Genomic DNA, 14,364 nt, shown 5'->3' with positions numbered 1-14,364 from the left:
GAACCGCTTTGGATATTTTTACCTAAAAGTTATGTGACCAAATTTTCCACAAAAACACCCTTTAAGATGTTGAAGGAGCATGGAATCTCACATCTTATATATAAAGGAAAAGAGATGAATAGATATAGCACTGCCCATTTCCAATTTATATGTAAAGAGTAAATAAAGAGTTCCCATTATATATATGTAAGAGAAGAAGAGACAACTATACATGTAAAGACAAAAATAAAGACAAAGGTTAAGAATATACATATGTACATATGTAAAAAAGAGATGGCTAGATATAGTACTTATCATTTCCAATACATGGGTAAAGAAAAATATAAGGGAAACAGAGCAAAGACATGGATATAAAGAGTCCTGCTCTTTGAAACATTATCAGTAATAGATTCAAGAAGTCAGCTGCAAGATGCATGCCAAACAAATAAAACTTTTTTTAATGCAATTCGAGGAGATTATCTTCGAGGAGCACGTACAAATTCTTGAAAATTTGATGAGCATTTTGGAAGATCTGGAGGAAAAGGAGCTTCAGTACTCCAAGTTTGGCTTTCATTATAAGCTATGCCCCTGGAGTGATGACGATGCAACGGACGGACCTGACACATGCCTGTGCCATACCCTACCAAATAAGAAAGCAGAAGCTATAGACCTAATGTTAAATTACTATAACTTAAATAAAAGAATGTATCCCAGCTCAAATATTCAATAAACATCTTAAATGTCTCTGAAATAATATTGTGTTTTATTTTAAACGAATTTTCTTAAACATTTGTATTATTAACTTATCATTATAGTTAAAATCATTTTTCTTAAATTGTTTTAAAAAACAATTTAATGTTTTTTTGCTGCTCTTAAATATTCCATATAGGATACAGTAATGACCGCATGTATTTGAAAAATAACCTTGCAGTGGTTGTTTATTAAATGTAAACTTTATGGAATTTTTCCTTAATATTTTTAAAAATTCTTTATTTTGAGGATATTGACCATATGAATCAAAAAATTCGGCTGAATATTTGTTTTCAAAGTAAAAAGCAACCCAATGAGTTCCTGAATGGCTTGAAGAATCTGTGTTTGCTATTATTAAAGCAGGATATTTCGAAATTACTTGAGGCAGCTGATCAGAGGGATAAACTCCTTTAAAAATTGTTTTTGTTTTTGAATGCTTGGAAAGCAACTTATCGATTTGCAATGTATTCATGAGTCATATTCACAGTATACCAGACAAGTAACTGCTTCTGTAAGAGGCTCCGAAAATCGTCCTTCAATTCGGATGGCTCCTTGTGATATTAAATTTGAGCATACAGTTGAATTGTGATGGTCTGCAGTTAGGTCAAATGCTAATATAAAACTATTTTTATCAAACATTTCCTTTGTAATTTGTAAGCCTCGATCATAATGTTTTATTCCACTTGATCTGAATAGCATATTATATCCTCTAGAGCTTTAAGCATTTTCAGAGTTCGAGAAATCAAACTCAAGTGCCTGCGATGGTACTTGTACTCCATTAACCAATAGATTAAAGCGTTGAATTTTAAAATGATCAAAATGGAAGGGGTTTAATGCCCGATTTCCAGAATATGATTTGTTTTTTACCATGCAAAAAGCCAAAAAATTGGGAAGCTGTCCAATAACTGCATTGTCAATTGATAATGTATTATTTCCTGGATATATTGTAAATGATTTTACTTGAACTTTGCTGTATGGATAAATGGCATTTTTAGTTTGTAAAACATGATGATGAGCCAATAAAATGCTCGGATTAATAGTTATGTGGTTCATGAATATATCCAATATTTTAAGATTTGATTCAGTTTCAGATTCCATTAAATAAAATGCTGTGTTTTCAATGTTAAAAGTAATCCTCAAATCTACATTATTTATAAGCAGTTTTGGTTGATTAAATATATCTCCATGAACTTTTCCGAATAGTTCAACCTTATTACTGTTTTGAAAAATATTTTTGAGCATAATGGATCCATCGGTGTTAACGTATCTACCAGATATTAATTTACCATAATTAGGATAATAACCTTGAGTGGCTAAGTGACTTTCACTGACATCACTACCATAGTTTAAAATCGTTTGCAAATACGATCTATAATGATAGTTATTATCACTCTGAGAAACCAAAATATTATTTAAATATACGGACGAACTTCTAAACATTGAATGCAAAATATTATTCACTACTCCAACATCGTTTCCTTCAATGTTGGTATTATCACTTTTTCTTAGTTGCACAACAAGTCTTAAGTAAACACTTGATAGGTCTCGATATGTTTCCCCATTTCCTAAGCAAACGAATTCAATTGAAGAAGCACTGTCCAACGAAGCTATGGGGTTATATGAAACTTCTTCTGTTCTCAGAATAGAGCTTTGTGTAGGATGTGGCTCAAAGAGATCCAATTCGCTTTTCATACATTCAATATGGGTGGTCATTTTGATTTAGAAAAAATGTCTCTTATAGTTAATTTCTTTGTTGATTTTTTTTTTTTGGGTCTCGACTGCGTATGTTTGCTTCCTTCTTTAGATAAATGAGATAGTTTTTTCCTAGACCTTCTCTTTTTATTCTTTTTACCTGCCCCATTCTGGAATCGGGTTAACTTATTAATGGCTTTATTTGACAGGTTTTGCAAAGCAATTTTACTTTGTTCTTGGATAATAGTTCTTAAAGGTTTTCGACCAAACTCATTTATTACTGCCTTTCCAGTCTCAGAAGCTTGGTTTTTAATAGCGTTTATCCCCGAAAGGAATAGTGGTTTTATGTAATTAAAAAGACCACTAAAAAAATTCCCAATTCCTCTACCTTGTTGGATAACTCTGGGTGAAACATAAAGACTTTCTATATGATTCAACCCTCCTCCGTTGATTTAAATAATATTGTTGATAAGATTTCGTCATGGTGGTTATTTCTACTCTGAATAAATTTCCATCTTTACAGTATTATTTATAGCATTTCTTTTCGTTTTTTAAAGTGAAGGGAATTGCTGAAGATTCAAATGGTACTTTATACCCTTTGGAATCGGTAATTAAGATCGAAATTTCTTTTGGAGACCATATTTCAATGGGATAATATTCAATATTGTTGAATTGTATAAGTTGCTCTTTTCCATTATAATGTAATACTCGAAGACATCGAGGTCTTTTATTTCCAACACATCTTGGTTTGATAATGTCAGTGTAAACAAAAATCAACCCATTTTGAAACTGTTCAGACTCTATTGACTCATTTTCATATCGAAATGTTTCTCCATTTACTAAGCTAATAACGAATTCTGTTGTTTCTTCAGATGCGATTGAGGTATTCTCAGGCCTGCTTTTTATACATTTATTTAGATATAAGTCTGTAATTCCTACTTCCCAGTCATCGTTCATGTTTTCAGGAATATTTACAATGTTTGTAAATGCACACTTAACGTTATCATGATATACATTTAACGAATCATTACTAAGTACTGTCACGAAAAACTCTGTTACATTTACCATTTTTAGTTCTACGTTCTTTGCAGTTTATTAATTATAGGAAAACCAATTAATTTTGTTTTTTCCAATTTGTACGGCCTTACTGTTTCTAACAGCCCTCATCAACTTTTCTCGTCCACTTACGTATTTCAAGTCTTGAAATGGATTTGGTTCACTTTTATCCCTCTTAAATTTTACTCTTAGCTTTCGCTGTTTATCAGTAAGCTTCACTTTAGTCAATGCTGATTTTTTTGATGCTTGAGTGTCTAAAAATGAAGTATCCTCAACTTTACGCTTATTAGGTTTTGAGTTGAAAGATTTTTCGGTCAGAAAATCTTCATCATCGATGTCGTTAGGTAAATCAGAGAACTCATTTGTGATAGAGAGTTCCTTTTTTGACTCATTATTTGTATTGTCAAGAATGGAAGTGTTAGGTTTTACATCTAACCAAACTGACTCGTCTTGTGTTTGTATTCCAGTGCTTTGAGGTGGTGAAAGTCGTTTGTTCTGCGTAGTTCGTATATCCATTGTCTTATTTCTTTTTATACCCGATACTCAAAATGAGTATTGGGGTATATTAGATTTGTGGTAAAAGTGGATGTGTGTAACGTCCAGAAGGAATCGTTTCCGACCCCATAAAGTATATATATTCTTGATCAGCATCAATAGCCGAGTCGATTGAGCCCTGTCTGTCTGTCCGTCTGTCCGTCCGTCCGTCCGTCCGTCCGTCCGTCCGTCCGTCCGTCCCCTTCAGCGCCTAGTGCTCAAAGACTATAAGAGCTAGAGCAACGATGTTTTGGATCCAGACTTCTGTGATATGTCACTGCTACAAAAATATTTCAAAACTTCGCCCCGCCCACTTCCGCCCCCACAAAGGACGAAAATCTGTGGCATCCACATTTTTAAAGATACGATAAAACCAAAAACGCAGAATCGGTGAGGATGACCATATCTTCTACAGTGCAAAATCTGAACCAGATCGTATAATGATTATAGCCAGAATCAAGAAAACAATTTCATTCTTTCTCGCTCTGTCTCTCTCTAACACACATGGTCGGTTTTGTCAATTGCAAAATATGAGTTCAAGGATCTCAGAACCTATAAGCGCCAGAGCAACCAAATTTGGTATACACACTCCTGTGATATCGGACCTTGACCGTTTCGTGTCCAAATTTCGCCACACCCCCTTCCGCCCCCGCAAAGGACGAAAATCTGGGGCATCCACAAATCTCAGAGACTATTAAGGCTAGAGTAACCAAATTTGGTATCCGCACTTCTGTTAGATCTCACTATAAAACGTATATCTCAGAATTTCGCCCCACCCCCTTCCGCCCCCACAAAAGACGAAAATCTGTTGCATCCACAATATTGCACATTCGAGAAAACTAAAAACGCAGAATCATAGATAATGACCATATCTATCAGATTGCTGAATCTGGATCAGATCGGATCATTTTTGTAGCCAAAAGCAAGAAATCAATTTTCAGTGGCTACGCAGCGCCCGACGTCACGCTCAGACTGATTTTCTGTCTCTCTCGCACGCACTCTTTGTCGTGTGGTTCAATATTAGCGGCGTCTGCCGCAGGAGAGCCATACTGACTTAGTATCGGGTATAACTGTAGAGTTGCGGTGTCCGCAGCAACTCACAACGTTCCACCTCGTTTTATTTTGATAGTAACACAATTCTTGACGTATTTTAATCCATTTATTAAAGTCACTAGTTTCATTTAAAAATAGTCAAAAACGTTATATTTATTTAATCGTTTTTTTGGGCATTATTTACCAATTTTTGATATGCATTCGGATGCATTAAAATAACTTTGGTTAATTGATGCTTATTTTTAAGCATTGTTCAATATTTTTCCAAAAATCCCCGAAAGCAATGAACTTATTAAAACAGGTAAAAATCCTCCTTTTTGGATGAGAACTTTTCTCTTAGAATTTATTGACCGTTTTGGACATGAAATAAGACGTAATGCATTTTTATACTTTTTTAGAGCATATAGTTGCTTTTTTGATATCTTATGATTTCCTCTTAGAGTATTCAACACTATCTCCACTAATGCTTTGACTAACTCAATGTCACAATTACTTATAATTGCATTTCGAAGTTTATTATTTGCCCTTTTGAGCACATACAATAAATGTTTGTTCGCTTTCAGTCGATTTAGATTCTTAATGTAAACCATTTTCATCTGAAAAGCAAACTGTATACTCAGAATTAAAAATATGTGTACGAAATCTAAGGAGATCATTTATTCCCTGAGTAAGATCAATAAGTAAATAACCATGTGGTTCATCTGTCACCTCCTTATATATTCTGAAGAGCTCCTGAGAATTTTCAGGATAAATTTGTCTTGCTAAGCATTGAAATTGTAGCTTATCTCTAGGATTTTTGAACGCAACGATGTATTTTGTGTTTAGTGAAATATCTCGAGTATGTGATGATTTATGAAATATATTTTGTGTAACCACTATTACGGATAAATTCCTGTGGTGTTAAATTTTTGTAAATAGCTCACAGACATTTTTATTAAATGCACCCATCATTAAGTCATCTAGTATTAAAAGAATAGGCTCATGATTTTCATTTTCAATTGTTTCGGGAACTCCTTTATAGTATTCGATGGTATTAAAATTTGGCTTAGCATTCTTCTCTTTATAACACGAAATTATTCGATTAATTGAAATGCTCAGAAAATCATTCCTTTTGTTTATTAAATTTTCTAAAAACGTTGTCTTACCAAAACCTGAAGGTCCGCAAATAAGCATTGTAAAAGGATGTATAAATTTCTTAAACATTTTTGGGTTGTTTTATTTATTAATATTTTATAAATGTTTTCTAACATCTAAGATATTCTAATTACGCGTCTCCTGATCGCGCTTTTTGGGGCAGTTTTTTTCTAAGTGAGTATCAGATCCGCAATAATTACAATAAACAACTTGTGTGTATCCGCTTTTGTGAGGATCCTTTTCAAACAAACGCTTAAATGAATCCATTTTAAACAACTAGTTACTACAAGTGCTGAATATAAACTGAAAATCTAAACATATGAGTCACTATTACAGTAGATAGCGTAGTTAGAATTTTCCAAGATAACAAATAGCTTAAATAAATTACTTAGAGCACATCTAAGAGGAATTTTTTTGTGGATTCTACAGTTTGTAAAAAAATTTGGATAAAATGTGAGACTTTTTCCTATATCGATATCAATAATATTATTTGTTAAATACTTAGATAAAAACTTTTTTTTAATTTCACCACGTACAATAACGGTGCTAAATCTATTTAGTGGTGAAAGTATTTCACCTAAACTTAAATATGATATTTCACCATCTGACCATTCCAATCCATTTATGGTTTGACGATTAATATTTTGTTGTTTAATCATTTCATTATCCAATTCATTCAGATGATATGGTGGTTTGAAATGAAAGAAGTTTGGTGTTACTGTTCCGGTTTGCATAAACGCCAATTCCTTAATAAAAAGTTGTTTTTTATTTCCAAAGAGATATTGAAAATCAACTATAACGCTTGAATTCCTGTCGATTGTGTTCATGTTGGGTTGAGATTTTGTAATAAACTGAATGAGTCGTTGATTCCTATCTCCTTTATGTACAGCCCAATTCAGTAAGAGTTCTTAGTTTAACAAAAGCATTCAACCCAAATAGACACGCTTCAATCAAAAAGAATTAGGTCTACTAGAAAGAAGCAGGATCACGAAGTCATTTTCGGTCTCGAATATTATGTAGTACATAATTTAAAACTTAAATGCGGTTTTTCAACTACAAGAAAATTCACTCCAATGATATGGATGCAGCAAAGCAAAAACAATTTCGTCGGTTTAGATAAAGATGAATGGATGCAATTGGTTACATACAAGGAGTATATCCAATTGAAACTTGATCAGTATGATTTTTTGATGCCTGATACAATTATAGACCATTCATTATTGCCCACAATTAAGTGTAATTTTAGATTTCGAAAATCAGATAAGCAGTATGTGTTTATAATAAATCAGTTTGGAAATAAAATTGAATTTGATAGTGAGTCCTGGAGATCGTTTTTAAGATTAGGCATTTTTTTTACCACATTTTTATGTTGGAATACGATACTTAAGCAACAAATTATATACCTCTACTATAATAATATTATTCCTAAGTGTGCAGCCTTACTAAAATTTGATGTTCAACTAGCTGATTTAGACGGTACTTATGATAGAAATGTGCAAATAGATTTAACCCGTTTATGCTTTGAAATTTCAAAAAAAATGTGTAATCAAATAAAACGCGATGTTCTTGAGTATAAGCAAACACTTTTAAATAAGCAATCATCCCAACATAACAATAGAAAATAAAAATTATATTAAAAATGAGTAAGCAACAAGTTGTTAATGAAATACATAAGCCTGCTACATTCGGACAAAAGGGAATTAGTGACATGCATATGCATATGCAGTTCCCGTTAAGTCTAAAACAGCTTTAGATGTTTTATCAGCATTGAAGAAAATATTAAAAATATCTAAACATAAACCTAAAAATATTCAGTCTGATCAAGGAAAGGAGTTTTTAATGTAGCCTTCGGAGAGTTAATGAAAAAGATTAACATTAACCATTACCATACATATACACACCTTAAGGCATCTATTTGTGAACGTTTTAATAGAACATTAAAAAATCGTATGAGGAAAATCTTTAGTATGCAGGGTAATCATACGTGGATTTATACCTTGCATGACTTACTAAAAGATTATAATAATTCATATCACCGTACTATAAAAATGAGGCCTATAGATGTAAACAAACAAAATGAAGAGTTTATTTTGAAAACAGCTTATAATATTTGTAAGGTATTTCCTAAACACAAGTTTTCCATTGGTGATCCTGTTAGAATAAGTAAATATATAAAGGTATTTTTACAAAGGGCTATGATCCAAACTGGACAACCGAAGTTTTTAAAAATTTAAAAGTAAAGTCAACTAATCCTGTAACATATGAACTGGAGGACTATAAGGGGGAAATGATCAAAGGCTCATTTTATGATCAAGAACTCCAAAAAGTTAAAGATGAAAATGCTTTCTTAGTGGAAAAAATACTCAGAAGGAAAAAAGAACAAGTTTTTGTTAAATGGTTAGGTTTCGATGAAACACACAATTCATGGATAGATAAAAAGAGTATATTAAAATAATTAAGAACGCAAAATATTTATTAGATTTAATTTATTTTTGTTTATTTTTTACATTGAAATATAGTTTTAATTATACACAAATTAAAAAATAATAATAATATAATGTTAAATTTACTTATACCATATTTTGTGTATTATTACTAGCACCTAAAATATTTTTAATTTCATAGTGATTATGAGCTAATGTTGAAATATTATCAGGTAATATAAATCTTTTGTCATCCTTATAATTTAGACTTATCTTATTTAAAATTTCAGTATAAATTTTATGACCTCTACTTCTAATAACTCTCTGTTGTCCATAATAAGTTTTTTATGTTTAATGCATTCAATATAATGAGTATGAGTTAATCGTTTCACTACTGACTTTTTTACGCCTTTAACCTTTTTTACGTTATAGTCAGTGTTATCATCTTTAGCAATTAAATATGAGTATGCTTTCGCTTTTAATCCTGCAAACGACGTCATTATTTTTCCTGCATTTTCGTCTTTCATTAATTCAAGCTCTTTGTTATTAGCGAGATTGATACCGAATCTGTTTGAGGCTAGGTAATTGGTTGTATCAAAGCGATTAGGATTGAATTTAATTAAATCATAAAAATCTTCTTCTGATGATATAATAAATGAATCTGTATCCATATAGAGTATTTTTGATGATGGACATTTTACAGAATGAAAATTATAGAAATAGTCATACATTAACCATTTTGAAAGTTCTAGTACACTAACTCCAATGTATATGGGCTTATCATAAAAAATTCGGGACTTAGTTGATTCAATGGCAGCCAAATTATCTCCAAAGATTTCAACATTGTGGAAATTATGTCTTGCTATGCGTTGTCTAAGCCCTGCTGAGTTTTGTCTTGAATCATAATGCTTAACTAATGCAACCTCACGACGTTTTTCTACATTCTCCATTGTTTTACCGTAAACGGCATTAACCATTAATTTGTGAAAGTTTATCTCAAAGTCATTGCTAGCTAATTTTCTAAGAGATGTATTGAGATCAATATAAGGTTTCAGCCAACAGGACTGATTAAATGATAAAACTCTAGATATTTTTTCTAAAATCATACCTTGCTCTATACATAACTGTAGCTGCTTCAAATGGATTATATAGTTCTTTTTATCACTTAAGTCAGCTATTAGTTTTGTCTGCTTTCCTCCTGGTGGAATCTTATTTTCGGGGCAAAAAGGTAAACTATTATGCTTATTATGAATATCATCAGGATATCGCATATCTACTTCTAAAATATATCCAACATCACTAGATGCCGATATGCTAAGAACGTTGAAAGATGAAATTTCATCGTTACTTAGAAATTTAAAATTAGAAAATTGAAGGGGTTGACTCATAGCCCATCCATATAAGTTGTTGGCGTCAATATATGAAAGGAAATTTATGGGTTCGGTAGGCTTAAATTTATTATTTAAATATTTGTTATTTGCTGTTGCAATCCGTTGAGTACATTGGGTCAACCCTCCACGAACAGCAGTTTTAAAAAAATTATAAATGTCAGGATCACTAACAAGTTCTAATTCTACCCTTGTGTATTTTAACATTGCATCCCATGAAACTGAAGGAGCAGTAACATAATTAATGGGGTCTAACCTGTACACTCGGGAACAAAGAGTCCTAAAATTCTCAAATACATCAGCAAGAATTAAAACATCGCTTTCCAAATATAATTTTAAATAATCTCTAATAGATTTGCAATTAAATGCGCTCCAAACCTTCTGAGCAAAGTTGTAGTCTTCAACACTACATTCCTCATCATTCAGTGAATTATAAAAATTATCTCGCGAAGGAAGCGGGGATTCATCAAATTTTTCAAAACTATCCAAATAATCATAGGGAAATACTCCCTTTCGTCGTAGCATATCAAATTTTTCACCTTTAGTTTTCAAAATTTTAAAATTCGCTATGTTTATATAACTAGCGAGTTTTTCTAAGCTTGAATTTAAAAATCTATTTGAATCTATATATCTAATTTTATATTGATGAAGATAAGATTCATCGAGCTTACAAATTTGAGCTTACGCAATATATAACTCTTTATTGCAAGGAATGGGTCTTAGTTCATCTTTTATTGACGTAACAAATAAATATATATCATAACGAGACAAGTTTTGAAAAACTACCTGGAAAAAGGGATCGCTTAATATAAATGTCTGTTTACACAGCTTATGAATAGGACCTACATATTGTCCTGTAAACTGATCAAAGAATTTTTCTCGATCATCATCAGAAATTTGTTTCTCGCAGGCATAGCAATCACCGTGTTCCTGATAATCCTCATCCCAAATGTTAAACTGATAGATTGGTTTTTTATAGGACTTCCAGTACTTCTCTTAAAGTCCATCGGTTTTCATCCTAAGTGCTTGACAAAATTTTTGGATACAATCCGGTCCTGAAATAACGAAATCATAATGTTTATGAGTTTATTGCCTTTGCTGGAATGTTAAAATATTTACCTTCAGGATACAAAGCAGCAACTTTTCCACACTCTTTAGTGTCATGTATAGTATTTGTTGTACTATAAAATTGCAAGCAGTTCTCGCAAAAATATGCAGTATTATGGGATTTACTATGTTGTGAATAACATAATTTTCTCATGCACGTTATATATGCATAATGCATCATTTGCATATTATCACTATTAATTCCAAGCAAGTTTATGTGGTGAGTGCGAATTTTCTTAGTCCTCACTGTGGGTCCCACAACGTTTTTTCCATTTTCCATCGACTTCATAAACATTGATGCTAAAATCCTCATTTGCTGATTCGAATCGCTTGATTCCTTTGCTGGCTATTGGAAACTCAATTCCGGAAAAATTTAATCTTACTCCTTCATAATAAATGATGTCTTGCCGTATGTTTCCGCATCGATAGGATGATGGTATTGTTAACTTATCTCGGGAAATTTTTTTTAATTCTGCTGTTTGATATATAGTTTTAAGGTGTTTTCCATAGGCTAATGATGCTAAAACACACCACTTGAAACAAAAATCATCGTCATTTTTAACATTTATGAGTGCATTTCGTGACTTAATTTTTTTGGGAGCTTGGATAAACCTGTTTGCAGCGATATGCTCTAGTTTTATCATGGTAAGTTCAAAATATTTAAAACACTTTATTGCCCAACCTGAATCCTTCTCCTGGAATTCACTGCTGAGAGTTATCAAATTTTCTATGGTATCATTTAGATGATCATCAATCAGCTCGTTTTCATATATTGGTTTGTATGGAGTAATGAAATGCTTCATTGTTTCTGTTAAGCTTTCATCATCAGTGTTTTTAACGTATAATCCATATACTTTTAAATTGTATTTTATGGATCTGTACTCACTCATGCAGTGACGCAATCAATTGATAATATCATTTTTGCAATCATGAAAAAACTCTTTTAAATCAATCTGTTCACTTTTATTTGAGTGAACACGATATGACTTTAAAGGAAATCGCGACTCCGTTGAAATTAAAATAACGTTTTCATTTTCCTCTAGTTGAGCTGCTCTTGCATTCTTATGTTTATCCGACATCATATGGCGTCTTTCCCTAGACGAAGGGTAACTTTCACCGCAAATTGAACAGTCAATAATCCTTAGTTCCATCGGAGTATCCAATCGAGGCCGTTTTGAAGCTCCTGACGTTGAAGGACCTTGAAGATCACTTGAATTAGATCCTTTGCTCATAAGAATCTCAAAAGCATTCCTAGGTCCCAAGGATACTTCATAATGACTATCAAACTCTATTATTCCATTCCATTCCAACCATCGGCCATGGCCCACTCTCTAATCAGGCAGCCTCTGGCTTGGGTATCCGTATCCCTACCAAAAGGCTAATTTCGACAGCCAGTCTCCGACAAGGACCAAGCAGTGGATGGCCGTATAGTAAGGGCAGTTTACGGCAGGCAACTCCGTTTAACATCCGCTTTTATGGCAATTTGATAGCTGCAAGACGGCTCCTCTAATAACTGCCAGGAGATGGACACTGGACACTGGACAGTGGGATGCGTGGGGGAAAACTTCACTGAGAAAATGGAGAAACTTAATTGAAAAGTTCGATGGGAGGTGGGCGGAAGGGGGGTGGGGGGGGGGGGCAAATGGAGAGCACTTCTCGAAAGTTTATTGCAATCGCTAACAAATAATTAACACATTTTTATGGGGTTTCGGAATTGCATCCCAAAAGAATGCAGGGAAAAGCGTGTGCTCCAAGGCCAGGTGTTCAGAGAGCCAAGCGACCTATGTGATCCTTCCTAATGTATTGCCCAAAGCCTCTCTTAACTGTTTTTCCTCTCCATTGAAGCCAAATTTGCGCACAAATCGACGATTGTTTCATTCGATTTTGATAATTAATCCCTTAAGCTGGCATTGATTAAATAATCTGCTAATTATTCGACTTGGTGGAGCCACTGTAAGGAGTAAGAATGCTACTTTGTGGCACCACCGATGGGGCCTTTTAGCTGCGCCTAAAATCTGCTGCAATGCCACTGTTCGCCCCCCCCCCCCCCCCCACTCGGTGACACCTGCGTTGATTGCACAAAGGAACAGAGCTGAAAGGAGTCTGGTCCAGGCAACATTGTGCGGAGACATGCCGCAGAGCTCAATGACGATGTTCCTGTTTATGCACCCTGCCACCGCCTGTCGTGGCAACTAGTTTGTTTTTTTACAGCGTTCTTCATTCTTCGCCACCCCAGGATGATGTCTGGCCAAATTCGAGCTTCTTCAAGAAGGTCTCTGCGTTTTTTTTTTTTTCATTTTTGCCTTCGTTTATTGCATGGCAAAGTTTTGCAATAATTTTTTATTTACTTGACTTGCACTCGTCCTCCCTCGTCCCCTGCTGTCTGTAGTTTTTTGATTGCCTGTAGAAATGGCCAAATGGCAAATACGGCTGGTAGCGGCAACAATTTCCTCTCTTTTGCTGGATGGTTTTTCACCGTGCGAATCGAGAAAACTTTGCCACATAAAATATGCGTGCCCCCCACCCCCCTCCCCTTTTTTAATGGGGGAAAAACTAGGAAAAACTTGGTCAGCCAATTTAAAAGTCATTGGAATACGGTTTAGAACTCTCTCTCTCTCTCCCTAAAGGAGAAAGAGATCTAGTGGATAAATGTGCAACCAATAAGGTCTTTATTTATTAACGAAAGAGAAACATATCAATCTGTGCTGTTTACTGCATGTCGTATACGTAATTTAAGGTGGTTATGCATTGCGTATGTGTACGTGTCAACAACATAATGAAAATAACCACAAAACAAAACAAAATAAAACAATTCAATTACTTTCTTCTGCAACGAATTTCATTTGATTTGAGAATGGTTATAGATAGAGTGGGGAATGACTGAGTGAATTGATTGGCATTGGATGTGGCATGTGATACCCCTCAAGGATTGATCCGTACTATATTCGTGTTCCGTTTTGGGTCTTTCGACATCATTGCTGGGCGATTGGGCGAGCCCTTTTTTGTGCTTGCTACCCTGCAATTGGAGTCTGTTGAACTATCGATTGATGTGTGCTGCTGCCTCCTCTTGTACGACACGGAAAACATGACAATGACTGACACGACGACAACATGCCGCAACACATCCTTGTCCTGCCACTCCTTCCTTCCCCTAAGGATTGGGATTTTTAGGGAAATCAATGACCATAGCCAGAATTACAAAGAAAATCATTTAAAAGCCTTGGCTGCTCATTCGCCTGGCAGTAACC

Source organism: Drosophila miranda, assembly GCF_003369915.1.
Source record: "Drosophila miranda strain MSH22 chromosome Y unlocalized genomic scaffold, D.miranda_PacBio2.1 Contig_Y1_pilon, whole genome shotgun sequence".
Classification (NCBI taxonomy): Eukaryota; Metazoa; Arthropoda; class Insecta; order Diptera; family Drosophilidae; genus Drosophila; species Drosophila miranda.
The sequence above is the reverse complement of the archived record's forward strand: the minus strand, read 5'-3'. Positions refer to the sequence as shown.